The sequence below is a fragment of the Monopterus albus genome, unplaced genomic scaffold, assembly GCF_001952655.1.
Source record: "Monopterus albus unplaced genomic scaffold, M_albus_1.0 scaffold86.1, whole genome shotgun sequence".
In the NCBI taxonomy this organism is placed as follows: domain Eukaryota; kingdom Metazoa; phylum Chordata; class Actinopteri; order Synbranchiformes; family Synbranchidae; genus Monopterus; species Monopterus albus.
This window is the reverse complement of record NW_018127966.1, coordinates 158,064-171,405: the sequence shown is the minus strand read 5'-3', so window position 1 is coordinate 171,405 and position 13,342 is coordinate 158,064. Positions and strand designations below refer to the sequence as shown.

The 13,342-nt window shown below is 40.2% G+C and overlaps 1 protein-coding gene across 1 annotated transcript in view; it reads left to right on the top strand.

Moving 5' to 3' along the window:
• The window catches only part of slit3 (slit homolog 3 (Drosophila)), a 241,060-nt gene that overhangs the window by 114,630 nt on the left and 113,088 nt on the right, over nucleotides 1–13,342 (top strand). The window lies entirely within an intron of this gene.

The following is a 13,342-nucleotide window of genomic DNA, read 5'->3' as shown; positions in this document are numbered from 1 at the left end:
GTACACAATGTGATTCCAATATGTGCTGATTGTGCTCTCCTGGGTCCTGCCCTCCCAGTGCCTCCACCCCAGGTTATTTCTCTATAACACACTCACACATTCACACATGTCACCTCTAAACTCATATCCCATCCTTTCACCCCTTTTCACCCTCTTTTATTCAGTTTTTAATTTTCCCTTTCTTTGTTTTGTAGCCTTTTCTTTATCAGTCGCTGGAATTTGTTTTTTTTTGTTGTTTTTTTTAGACCTCATCATTTTTTCCCACTCCATCCATTGTTCTCTTCTTCTACTCCTCCTTTCTTCTTTGCTGTCCTCCTTGCCCTCCATCCTCTGTCCTTCATCCCTGCCTTCTTCATCATCTCTCCCTCCTACTCCTTCCCTTCCACCACCCTCCCACTCCAGCCCACACCCCCCATCTCCATTAGCAGATTACATTTAGTCCCATAATGCCACTCTCATTACTCCTAAATCATCTTTTCTTTCTCTCTCCTTCTCTGTCTCTGTCTATTTCTCCCATCTCCCAACTATAATATGCAAACACAGTTTTACACATACACATGCTCACGCACACACACACCTTATGCCAAGGCCTGTGCTGCACCGTAACACCCCTGAATTAGTGACAGGCCCAGTGATTTGTGATGCAGTGTGATTGGATGGGAGGAGAGAATTTGGTTGAATCTGTCTACATCCATCCTTTATTCCTCTCTATATATTTCCTGGGGCATGAATCGTTTTCATATGACAACATTTGAGACAGGCTACTTTTACTCACATGCTGGTCCATAAGGCTCTCTGGAAGAAACACTCTCTTTCTGGAATGAAGGATTGGTGTAATGCAATGTTTGAGGGACAGGTTCTTTTTCTTGTCATGTACACTAACTGATTGGAGAAATTGAGATAGATGTGAAAGAGGTGAACAGACAAACAGGGAGAAATGTAGAAAAAAAAACAAAAAAAGTCACATATATATGCATGTGTAAAAGTGAGCGGCCGTTAGTTCTGAGTGTTCATCATTCCCATTGTGTCTTATCGTTTATTATGGCAGCGGGTGAGTTAGCTGTACTTTAACCCTCAGTGACAAAACTGCTGATCTCCACATCTATTTTAATAATGCCACAGCAGCTTCAAGAACATTTACCACATTCATCTATGTGCTGTGCTGAATGTAGCATATATTAAATACCATCACGCACCACAATAATTTACAGCCTATTAGCATTTGAGGGACATTGGCCCAGAATAAAACAAATGTAAATTGGAAAACAGAACAAATATTGGTATGAAAGAGAGAAGAAAAATGAAACAATGTGGTCTTTCATTTCCAAAATGACTTCAGATAAAATCAATTATATAGTGTTTATGAGTTTCATAAGGAAAGCTTTGTTCCACTAAATGAATGTGACGATGATCAGTCCATCCATTATCTATACTGTTTCTCCTGTATAGGGTTGCAGGGGGGCTGCAGCCAATCCCAGCTGACACTGTGTGAGAGGTGGGGTCCACCCTGGACAGGTGACCGGTCTATCACAGGGCTGACATGTAGACAAACAACCACACACACCCACACTCACTCCTAGGGGCAGTTTAGAGTCACCTAACAACCTAAGCTGCATGTCTTTGGACTGTGGGACGAAGCTGGAGCACCTGGAGCGAACCCACGCAGGCACAGGGAGTCCATGCAAACTCCGCACAGAAAGTTCCCGAGTCGACTCGGAACCGTCTTGCTGTGAGGCGACAGTGCTAACTGCTGCACCGCTGTGCTGCCACAATCAGTCATATTTTAAATTATTATTAGTGTATTTATTATCTCTATTCATCTCATATTTTTATGAGCTGGTAGTGAGAAAAAAAAACGTGTATTTTTTCACATAGACCTTAAGATGTTTAAAGAAAACTGGGCAAAGAAAGTTACATTTGCATTTAAAGCATAAATCATTGGTAAATATTATAAAAGAGCAGAATAATTTAACATTATGTTTCTTTACATTGCCCACTTCCTAGCTGAAAATGATATTTACTATTTCCTTAACTTTGGTGATCACAGAGATTTGTTGCTATAGTGCATGTTGTAATTTCTCAACAGTGACCAGATGTTAAACCCAATTTACTTTTTTCCTTCTCATTTTCAACCCCGATTTGTCCAGGCAAATTAACTAAAAATCAATTTGCTGCACCTGTCCTGTTTTCTTCAAACCACAGAGAAAGCCTGCTGGAGAGGGACACTAGCACAGAATCTGGATCCACTCAATCTAATCTCTCAGCCTTAATGGGCACTGATGTTTTTCAGACACACCCGGCAAAACACACACACACACATGCAGGAAATCATGTGCATACACAAAATTGGATATAGTTACAGACACAATAACATTTATTCAAGTTGTTCATAAACACTGTTCCTACAGGTAGACCAATCTCAACAAGGATATGGATATAATTGAAGCTATGCCCACATTTATAAACTAACACAAACACACACACTCACACACACACACACACATACATAGATCCCTCTCTTCCAGTTAGCCCTGACATTAGCCACTCACTGTTTCTAACTGGATCATGGGGCTTACTAAAGAGATTAGGGCCTAGAGACATCATAGCAACCACACACATGCACATACACTCACATACACACAGACATATACAAAAGTGCTTTCTTTTTCCCTTGTTGTCTCTTTTATTCTGCTCTGCTCTCCATCTCCCCAACTTCTCCCTCTGTCTCTGTCTCTCAACCAGACAGGCCCTCGGGCTAAAAAGACAGCAGGCGGTAGTCACTGTGGAAGACAGTCTGTCAGAGGAATTAGCCTACTGCTGCATAGGAAGGGGGGGATGATGCTCTGCTCTGTTAGCCATCACAGTCACTTTATTTCACCAAGTACGTTTGGACAGATACAGCCGTTGTAAAGCTTCCTCTGCTTTCTGTGCATCTGCTTTGCTACTGTGTTACAAGTTACCAAAAAGGGGAAACTTCACATTTTAAGTGCTCTTCAGACATGACAGGTTAATGTGAGGTGCTTGACAGCAAGTAGTTAAAAAGGCAGTGGTTTTAACTTTTATAATTTGCTTTTGTAATTTACAGCTGCTGGATACATGACTGCTGATGTTGTACAAAATCCATAGGGGCTCCATTTAGAAACTATAGGAACCCCTGACATTTAAATGCTGCTAACTGTGAGTTTTTCATGTCATTCATTTCCCCATTTGGTTCATTTAACATATGTATTTGTACACTTTTCTTGACAGATGTGCACCTGTACTTTAGACATAGATGATTCAGCCTGTTGGAAACTTAACGGGCTGCGAGTTTGTCTTCGGTTTGCCAGGCTTTTTTCATAGCTTAACAGTCTTGCCAGTTGGCATTTAAGGTAATATGCCCCCCCCCTTTGTACTGTAGGTGTTTAGTTTTTTCACAGTTAGCTGTTACCAAACCCATTGATGCAATTTGCATCCCATCCCCTCAGTTATAAATGAATCAGACCAGGCAAATCTATGATGGTTTAGGATCAGCATTCACAAATATGAATAGACATCATGTAAAAAGAATTCTTAAAGCTTCAGTTCTCGCTCTACATTTAGAAATGTTCTGCATTTAATTGTTAATTGTTGTTTAATGGGTCAAATTTGGAGATATTCGCTGTGTTACATGCAAACTCTAACATGTTTTGGCTTTTTAAACCTTAATGATTTTTGTTATGATGTTTTCATTTTAGAGCACCATTGTAGTGTTAATTGTAGTACTACAGTGGGAGTGATTCAAGTGTGCTTCAAAAGAACAATTCTCACTAGACAATAATCAGATATTTAATGTTTCCAGATCAGTTTTCAGATATTCTTATGCTACATAATGAGATTTTTGGCCCAAAATGAGTTAAGAAACCTTCTTTCCATCTTTACAAGGGAACACATTATGCCATCATGGTCACACAGGAGCCATGACTCCCTTATGTCTTACTTGCTGTACTCAGGCTCACATCTCACTCTGTCCTTCTCTTGGCATTATTATAGGCCACACAGCTATTTGCAAACAAGGAGACAACAAAAGCTTTCTCTTTTTTTCTCACACCTACATTGTCTCATTTCATCTCATGCACACCCTCCTTCAGCTTGTGGGTTTCTTTCAATACTGTACATTTAGACAAGAACACTACAGATACACATGTACACAGTCTTTCTCTAACCCTGGCATCTAGGAGACATCTGCACTGTTCTGTTTCTGTGCTAAAAGTTAATTGGCCCACCGGCAAAATGGCCTGCGGTAACCTTGACAATACTGACCTGCTGAGACACATCACACACACACACACACACACACACACATACATGCATACAACAGGCAACATGTACACGGACAGTTTCAGAGCTACACATTGAACCAGATTGCACAGGAACATCATGTTTAATATGGATGCCCAGTTCATATCTATACAGTAATGCATATTCATTGTCAAGCACTTTCTCTCTGCAGTATACACACATAAGGCACATACATATGCACACACACACACTTCCTGTCCTCTTCCTCTGTCCGATCTGCTAATTTGTGGTGTATTATTTATAGGTGCTGCGGTGCTCCCCAGATGCATATAAAGGCTTCTTTATTAACACCTTCTCTTCTCTTCTTCCCTCCATCCCTCCATCCCACTCCTTCTTTATCATTCTATTCCTTACTGAACCCTACCTTTCTCTGCACTCTTCCCTTTCCCCTACCCTAACTGTCCCTCCTTCCTACCTTAACTGCTTCCTCCTTTTAGTCATTCTTTCTTCATCCCTTTGCTCACCTGTCCCCCCTTCCCCCCTCCATCACCAGTCTCATATCCACTCCTCATTACTATACCTTACCTCTTGTTGTTGCTTGTCTCTCCTTTTTTATCTCCTTGTGTCTCCTCTGCTTCCTTTTAGTCTCTCTCACAACCAGTCCTCATCAAAGCACGTACATCTCTCCTTCAGTGATGACGATGTCAGGTCAGCCACTCAGTAGAGAGTCAAACAGGGATTGCTGGCTTCACCCTCATTCTAATGGAATGCTTATGCAGTACCTGTCTTCTGTTCCTACGTCAACCATTTGTGCAATTTACTTTAAAAGGTTGGTCAGCCATTTACCAAATGCAGTGAAAGGTTTAATCATTAAGTCAACAGCAGCTTTTGTTTCTGCTAAAATGATGCTCTGCACAGTTAAGTAAAAATATGCTGGGACTGGGCTTTTCAGATTAATTTTATTTTGAATTGTGTTATTGTTTCTGTTAACCCTTTTCCTTTTAATTGAACATTTCTTAATACAATATTTTTAATACATCTTGGAGTTAAGATAGAGGTATGATGGGCATATCAAATGATATGTTAGAGACATCTGTCTGTGTACTAAGGGGCTCTCAAATGGCTATATGTTTGTTGAACAATTTTCCAAAGATCAAATCCATTAAGTCAAGGAGCTTCGGCCATTCTCAAAATAATAATCTGCAGCTTAAACCCAGTCACCTGTAATGCTTCAAATTCATTTCTCGCTGGGAGAATCCATTACTAGTTTATCATTTTCATGCAGATGTTGCACAGGTATCAGTTATGTGTGCATATATGCAGTCAAATGTCAGTATGTTTCTTCTTTTCAAAAATAATCTTCAAATCAAATTTGCACTTAAAATTTACTCTGGAGTGTATTTTATATACTCTATGAACATCAGCTTTCTGCAAGCAAGGGGGCACATATTATTGTGCATAACGCATAACTAGTTTGACCATGGATAAAAAGAAGTATTCTGTGCTACAAAACAGAGTAAACTATTTACTATAGATATCAATAAGCAGCTGTTATTGACAGGTGCACAAGCTTTCCATGTTACCAGTATGATTTACTATTCTTGTCAAGTTAGAAATCACCAAATTTCAATGTGTAGCTTACTGTACATTGCATCCCATTGATGTTACGGAGCAGATAAGCTATTTCTGCTTTTTTGAAAAACCCACTTTTTGTGATTTTCATGTTTTTATTTTAATTGAAGGATTACAAAGTTATCTGTGAACCAAGAAAAATCCTCAGCTTAGTTGCCTTTCATTATACGAGGGTAACGCCAAGAAAAACAGCACTCAAAAAGAGGGGATTTAATCTCACATAACAGCTGCTGTCATGTCACAAATGGAAACAGTAAAATACTGTTAGTTTTAAAAAATGTTTTAGATACATATAGTGTTTTCTACAGTTTGATTCCATGCTGATTGCTACTATACCATATACTTAGCAGCACTTAATTGTGCTCACACTTACAGTATATTTATTTTTATACATCTTTGTGCGGTTTCGTCAAGATTGCTTAGAGAGTGGAGTTGTGCTCTTTTGTAGAAATGTGAGACATTAAATCTTCTCCAGTGGAAAGACAAAGAAATCTGTTTCATCTGTCTATCTCCAATCCAGCTATCTGTCTGTTTCTAGAGTCTGTTTCTGTCTTTTCTCGCCTGCCTGTTAATCCACCCTCCTCTCCCTTCATCTTTCTTTCCTGTGTCCATTCTAATGTTGCCTCTTGATCCTTTGCTGCCTGTTTTATTAGCTTCATTAATGTCCCTAAGAGCCTGCAAGAGCGCTTAGCTTAAAGCACTAGAAGTAAAGAGAGAACTAACAAGAAAAAAGAAAGAGAGGCAGAGTAGTAATATTGCTTAGTTCCACAGATGACAATTCAAATAAGAAAATGTATTAAAACAAAATGGCATCAGGGACATTAAAGGGAATTAGCCAGTAACAAATGACCATGTGCGCGCCCCGTTGCTTTAACCACTCAAACTATTTTTTTCTGATAGTAACTCATCTAAATTTGTTGGACGTCTTTCGGGCGTGGGGCCAGAAAAGCTTTTACATCCATAAAGGCCTATGGATCACAGAGAATTGCATTAAGCTGTCCAATTTAATTACAGTATCGACAAAACATAATAGATACATACAGCCTTATGGAGAGCGATGGTTAGAGCAGGGGAGCGGGGATGGGGGGGGCAGTTGCTGATGCAGTGTATGTATCAAGGAGGCATTTGAGGAATGTGTCCATATGTGTGCGTTTGTGTAGGGGTGTGTATCTCTACCAAAGGATTTGCAAGGACCCATGAGAGCTTTTGAGAACAGTTAGTTTGATTCAGATGCTACAGCTCCCTGATGGCTGTTTCACTTGTGAACACATGCAGATGAACAGCATTCTAGTCTAAACACAAACCCACGCACAGTCTTACCCAGTGCCACTCACAGACACACACCTATCCACACACAAACACTGATAAAACTCCACCCACACACACATACACACCCACTTACTTAGATCAATGTAATGGAGTGAGCTGGGAGAGTGGCTGTCCTGTCCAGTCCTGTCCCCGCCAGCCTAGGCTGTCAGCCTCCCATCCACTACTATCAATTTGGGGGGTGGGAGGGTAATATTGTTATTCATAAAGTGCCTATTTAATTTAATCACTGGGGGGAGAGCAGAGGGTGGAATAGCTGAGGAGGGATGGGCCTGGGGTTCCAAGATGAAGCAAGGGCACTGATTCAAAAGACTGAAGAAGAATTACAAAGACCAGGCAGAGGAAAGGAAAGAAGGGGAGTAATATGGCACACTATGATGCCGAGTACACAAGGCAATTTGTGTATGATGGGAAGTATTTTTATGCATTTTTAACTGTAACATTTTCCAGTTGCTGAAAATGACATTTATTCTGTTATGTAAAGAACATGCTTTCAGGCAGCCCATGTGTTTTGACGTGTACACTAGCAACTTAATGCAATAGTTTGGCATTTTTGAAAAATATGTTTTTTTCTGTTTGGCAGAGGGTTAGATAAGAAAATCAATATCACTCTCATATCTGTTCGCTAAACGCAGTATGGGGCTACAGTCAGCAGCTGCGTAGCTGAGCTTAGCATGAAGGCTAAACTATAGGGGAAACTGCTAACCTGGCTCTCTCCTAAGGAAAGCAAAGAAATGTGTCCAAAAATGTCAAAATATTTCTATTAGAACAGCCCCCCACAGGAGGAGAAATGTAACAGAGAATGAAAGCTGACAATGTGAAAACAGAAAGCACTTGGGTCCATAGACCTTCCATTCTGAGTCCAAACCAAAGATTTTTTTTTTTTGTTAGCTGTGTTTTGAAATCAGTCAAACACTACTGTCCTAGTGTCTGCAATGCACGACCAGTATGTTGGATACTAGATCTGCCCCATTTGTTGGCACAAGTTTGACTCAAAGTGGAGTGGCGCTTTAGCCAAGACAGACAGAGTGTGATTGTAATGGGAAGGTTCCAGCTTTGGATGCATAGAGCTGTATGCCCATGTCATTGCTAAAATGCAACATTTATAGTTCGTAAGGTTTCCCAGGGTGAATGAAGGTTTAAAAAAAGTTGCTGTTGTTCTTTTTCAACTTGCCCAGTAATATTATTGATAGAGCTTGAGTTCTTTCTACTCAGGCGCCAAGCAGACCTCCCTGTTTGCTGTTGGGGTGTGATAATATAGATCCATAGTCATTAGGTCATACAGTATGAATGCTGACACCATGTGGTTAGCAGCTATGTAGAAAAATCCATGCCTGAATCAGTAGAGTGTTGGCCTCCTCTTTTCAGTGTATGAATGTATGTATGCAGAAAGTGAGGAAACAGGCTTTAATAGGTGTTTTCATCACTTAAAGTCACAACATAAATTGAAAGAGTTATTCTACTTTTACCGCTACAGGAGTATATTTAAACAGGCATTAAAAACTTACCATACATGTATATGAACTGTGACATAAAGGCAGTACTCAACAGTTAGTTAAAATGGCAGAGGACACTTTAATAGTTCCAAAGGTTACAGATCAATTGCTTCTACAGTACAAGCAGTAAGCGCTGTAATACAGTACCTGCTGCATGACTTTGGTCTCATACAGTAGAGTGCCTTAAAAAACAAGGGGAATATGAGCTAGCCAGCAGTCGATATTTATTGCTCTCCTTATGGAACAATATTAAATGCAGTTACAGCCCCCAAGGGAGAGAAAAAGAGACTGACATAGAGAGAGAAAGTGCGATAGTGGGAGGGGTGGAAAAAGAAAGTGACAGAAATGGAGAGGGACAGTGAGATGCTTGAGCTAACCACTGCAGGTCTCTCAGCTTTCAAAAAATGAAATTGTGCCACCTGTGTCTCCCTTATCTAACCCTTTCCTTCCTCTTGCTGAGTTTCCCTGCTGTTCCTCTCTTTTCTCTCCTGGACTCTTTCTGTCTTGCACTACAGTCACTCACCTTTTAATAAAAGACTCACACAGAAACATGTACAGAGATGCATACTGCACGTTTTTGCACATTCACTCGCACTTGCGTGCTTTTTCTTTGTTGCAGAGACAAATACTACCTGACACGCGGATGTACACCTCTGCCAGCCCACTTGTCATCTCTGTCTAACTGAGCCCTCCTATAATGCCACCTGACACAAAGGCATATGAAATCAAACAAGCTTGCTTCCAGTGCCCTGTTTGCAGGTTAATGGTTCAGGGCTGAGCGACCCTGGCTCATATCTGAACAAGCCTGAGGGTGGATCCATCTAATATCTGGTGTCTAATGTTACACAAAAAGTGTAGGATGAGATACCCCAGGAGAAAAATTAGTTTGGAGTTTGGTCTGTGTGTATGAAGAACCCATATTTTCCTGCTTTTATATCTGCATGTGTGTGTTGCTGTGGCATATGTTTGCGTGTGCAATATCTGTGTGTTTGTGTCAAGAAAAGGACGCACACTGTGGCCCACCTAAAATCTTGTGTGTGTGTACAGTATGTGTGTGAGTTAAAGGGTTAACAGTAATATCAGAAGTGGCAAAGGGTGACCTGGTAAGTGCTATAATTCTCCTCACATGAATAATGTAACTTAATATGGAGGAGGTGATAGCTGAGAGCACACACACACACACACACACACACACACACACACACCAATACTACCCCAGCAAGTGAAGGATGTTGTTGTCATCTTCAATCCCTTCAGACTTCTAGGGACCACAGAGAGTCACCACACCCTGAGAGGAGTGGCGTGGTCTTTGTGGTGGAAGGAGGAAGGTCTGGAAGACATTTGGTCAAAAATCAATCATTTATTAGTAAGGAAACAGTGACAAACATGGAATGAATAATGGAAGTCTGTTTTTTCTTCTGTTTCTGCTGTTTGTTGCTCCTCTTCCTCAGTGATTTTCATAATCAGTATCACTGAAATTTATAGAGTTTGTCCTCCTAGTAGAACTGATGTAGAATTCAGGCAGCCATCTCTTTAATAGACGTTTTTCGGAGATGAATTGCCTCCTCTCTCAAATGCTGTGGCAGCGGAAGCAGATCAAAAAAATTAATTCCAATCTCTGAAATGTGTAGACATAGATGTACAAACTATCCTGCTATCCAAATGAGCCCTGTGTGACACCTGTATGGGTTAGTGTTAGTCTATCAGCGAGTGTCCTTTTCAAGGATCACAAGCCAATCTCCTGTTGGTGATAGCCTTCTCTCTGCTTAAAGGTCAGCAGGTATGACTCACAGAGAGATGAGAAGAGGAAAACTGCAGCATGAAGACATAACGTAGTTCTGAATGTCGAATGTGTTCAGACATTAATAATACATTATGGTAGAGTAAAGAGTTATTTTTAATATCTGCCAATACAAAAGGTCATATCAGAACTGTGCCCTGGCAGCAAGAGGCATCTGCTCAAATATTAAGGCCTGGAAAGTCTGTTTTCTCCATTAGCTTCTGGAAATCCTATATGGACACACGATTTTCTGCCAAGTTTGAATGGTTTGGAACAAATGTCTGCTTTTTGTTCGTGCACTTGTCACTGGAAAGAGATTTCTTTGAATGCCTCCATGTTCAGTAATCATGTGGAGTGATTTTAAGACAATATACTTTTATAATCCATGTACCTGGTGGAGGTGTTTGACAGTATCTTTTGTAAGACAAAGTGTTAAATTTTTCATGTTTTAGTCACTTCCTGTGCAAAAATATCATACCACATCTCATCAGAACTTATAACATCTCTCAATTAGCATGGGATGTTTTGTTTTTTGTTTCAACAGCAGATAATATCTGTTTAGAGATAGCAAACAGCTTTTACACAGCACACACACAGTGAATACTGTTGTACTCATTAAAATCAGATGTTGTATTTTTCCAGTATGTATTAAAATCTTGACAAGCTGTCCATCTCTTGTTTACACCTCCCAAAATGTCAGCCAAACAGCTGGATGCAGCTTGGACATAAAAACATTTCAATAACCCTGAAACCATTTTCACCACTAGACAACCAGTAACCACCTGTATGATGAAAATTTCATTAAAAGCTTTGTGACATCTGAGTTTTATTACAGTGGCCTAAACTCCCTAAGCTGGTGTCAGTCACTCTGCTGGAGTCATAAAGACGGGCAGAGACACATACAGTCTCATAATGGCTTTTATTTGACTTGGATGGGTTTCCCTCTGATAGAACAAATAACAAATAAATATCATGGTGGGTAAACAAAACAATAAAGATTTATTAGCCATGGAACACCTCTAAAATATTACTTGGTAATTTTTTTCTTTATCTTGTTCCCGTTTTCCTGCTTCCTTTCTTTTTTTTGTAAATATTTTTTGCTCTGTTTGTCAGCAGAGGACAGAGTGATTTGAAAGAGATGCAAATTACGGAGATAAACAAGATAGATCTATGGATACAGTTAGATAGGTAGGTGGGTGGATAGAATGATAGATAATAGAGAATGGCAGAGAAAGGGAGTGCAGGATAGAGTGATAACAGCTTTGCTTACGATCTGTTTCCTATTTGCTCTGGTCAACATCAGCATGGCAGCAACAAAAAAGTGAAATACAACCTCGTTTCAGAAAAATCTCATCCCTACCCAAAAAGTTGTCAAAACCTTCAATGCAAGAAGAGTAAACACGAGAAATAGTTTCTGGCTGTGCTGAACATTAAAGTATCCTAAAACCATTCCTGTCTGTCAAATGTTTGCCTTTTTTGTGCTCCTTCGTTACCACAAGCGCTGAGCTAAATTGTTCATAAAAGCACACATTTTCTTTGTCTAAAGAGTACACAATGCCAGGGACATACTTTTCCCATCAAGACCCGGGGAGAGAAAACAGGGAACACTCATCTTTTGTCAAACAAAAGGAACAAGCCAGAAAACACAGGGCTGAAAGGGAAATGTCCAAAACGATGAAACCTTGTTAGGTGGGAAAATTAGTTTTGTGTTTTCTGAGCACGCCACACCAATTAACATTCACAGCACTAATAAGAGTTGATTGGCTCTAGGACTAATACATAACCAGTGTTCCTTTCATGTGTGTAAATGTTTCATCGGTGAGAAGTAGACAGCATACGCATGTGCAAAACTGTATGTTTGTTAGGGTTTATGTATGTGTGGCAATGTGTGTGGGTGCATGTGTGTATGTGATTGGCTGTGAAAACTGACAGTAAAGTGTTATAAATATGGTTGGTGCATAATTTCCTTTCTCCACAGAGAGGCCATCTGACTTCCATGTTGTGTGCCTGTATGTGTGTGTGTGTGTGTGTGTGTGTCAAAGTCCAGGAAAAAGTCTGTTGCTTTTTTGTGCTGCTGTGTTGTGATTATCCAAGTGTACATCAACTATCTAAAATGTGTGGTCATGTACAGCATTTGTGTGCTGCCGCTGATTGGCTTTGCTAGCTTGTGTGTGTACTGTGTGTATACTATGAGTGTTTGTGTTCAACTAAGGCCTGACCAGCTGGAATACAGGGTGATTAGCTTGTCTGATATTTTATACCTGTCTTTCTCTCCCTTTTTCTAATTACGTTGGTCCTTCTCAACCCTGTTTGCTTGCCAGGCCTTCTCCCCAACAAACAACACTAATGGAGTTAAGGCCAGGCAGTTATGTCATGCCAAAATCATTTAGCTGATATAGATGTCCAGTTTGGAAGAAGAAAAAAGAGCCTTGTTGTAAAAGAGACTGCTGTAGGGGCTGTCATGATCAGTGTGCACTAAAAAGAGAGAAAAAAGTCATTACTATACGGCAGAAAAAATAAATATGCTGCCTGATGGTAGCATTAAAAAGCACATATGTTGTGGAGTTTCTCAGAATAGATATGATTGCTTCATTTTTCCACCAGAGCAAGGCCGTGCTGTTGGAGGGCTTAAACCTTTACATTAAAAACATGCGAAGCACACATATTGAACATGCACACACTGCTCTTTTATTCTCTGATTCTCTCTTCCACTTTCCTCATTCTTCCCCTCCATTGCCTCTCCATTAATCACACACACACACACACACACACACACACTTGAAGGCAGTAGATGGACTCGTGCCAGCAGTATTTCTGATAGTCCTTTTTGTCTTTGAAGCTCTTTGAC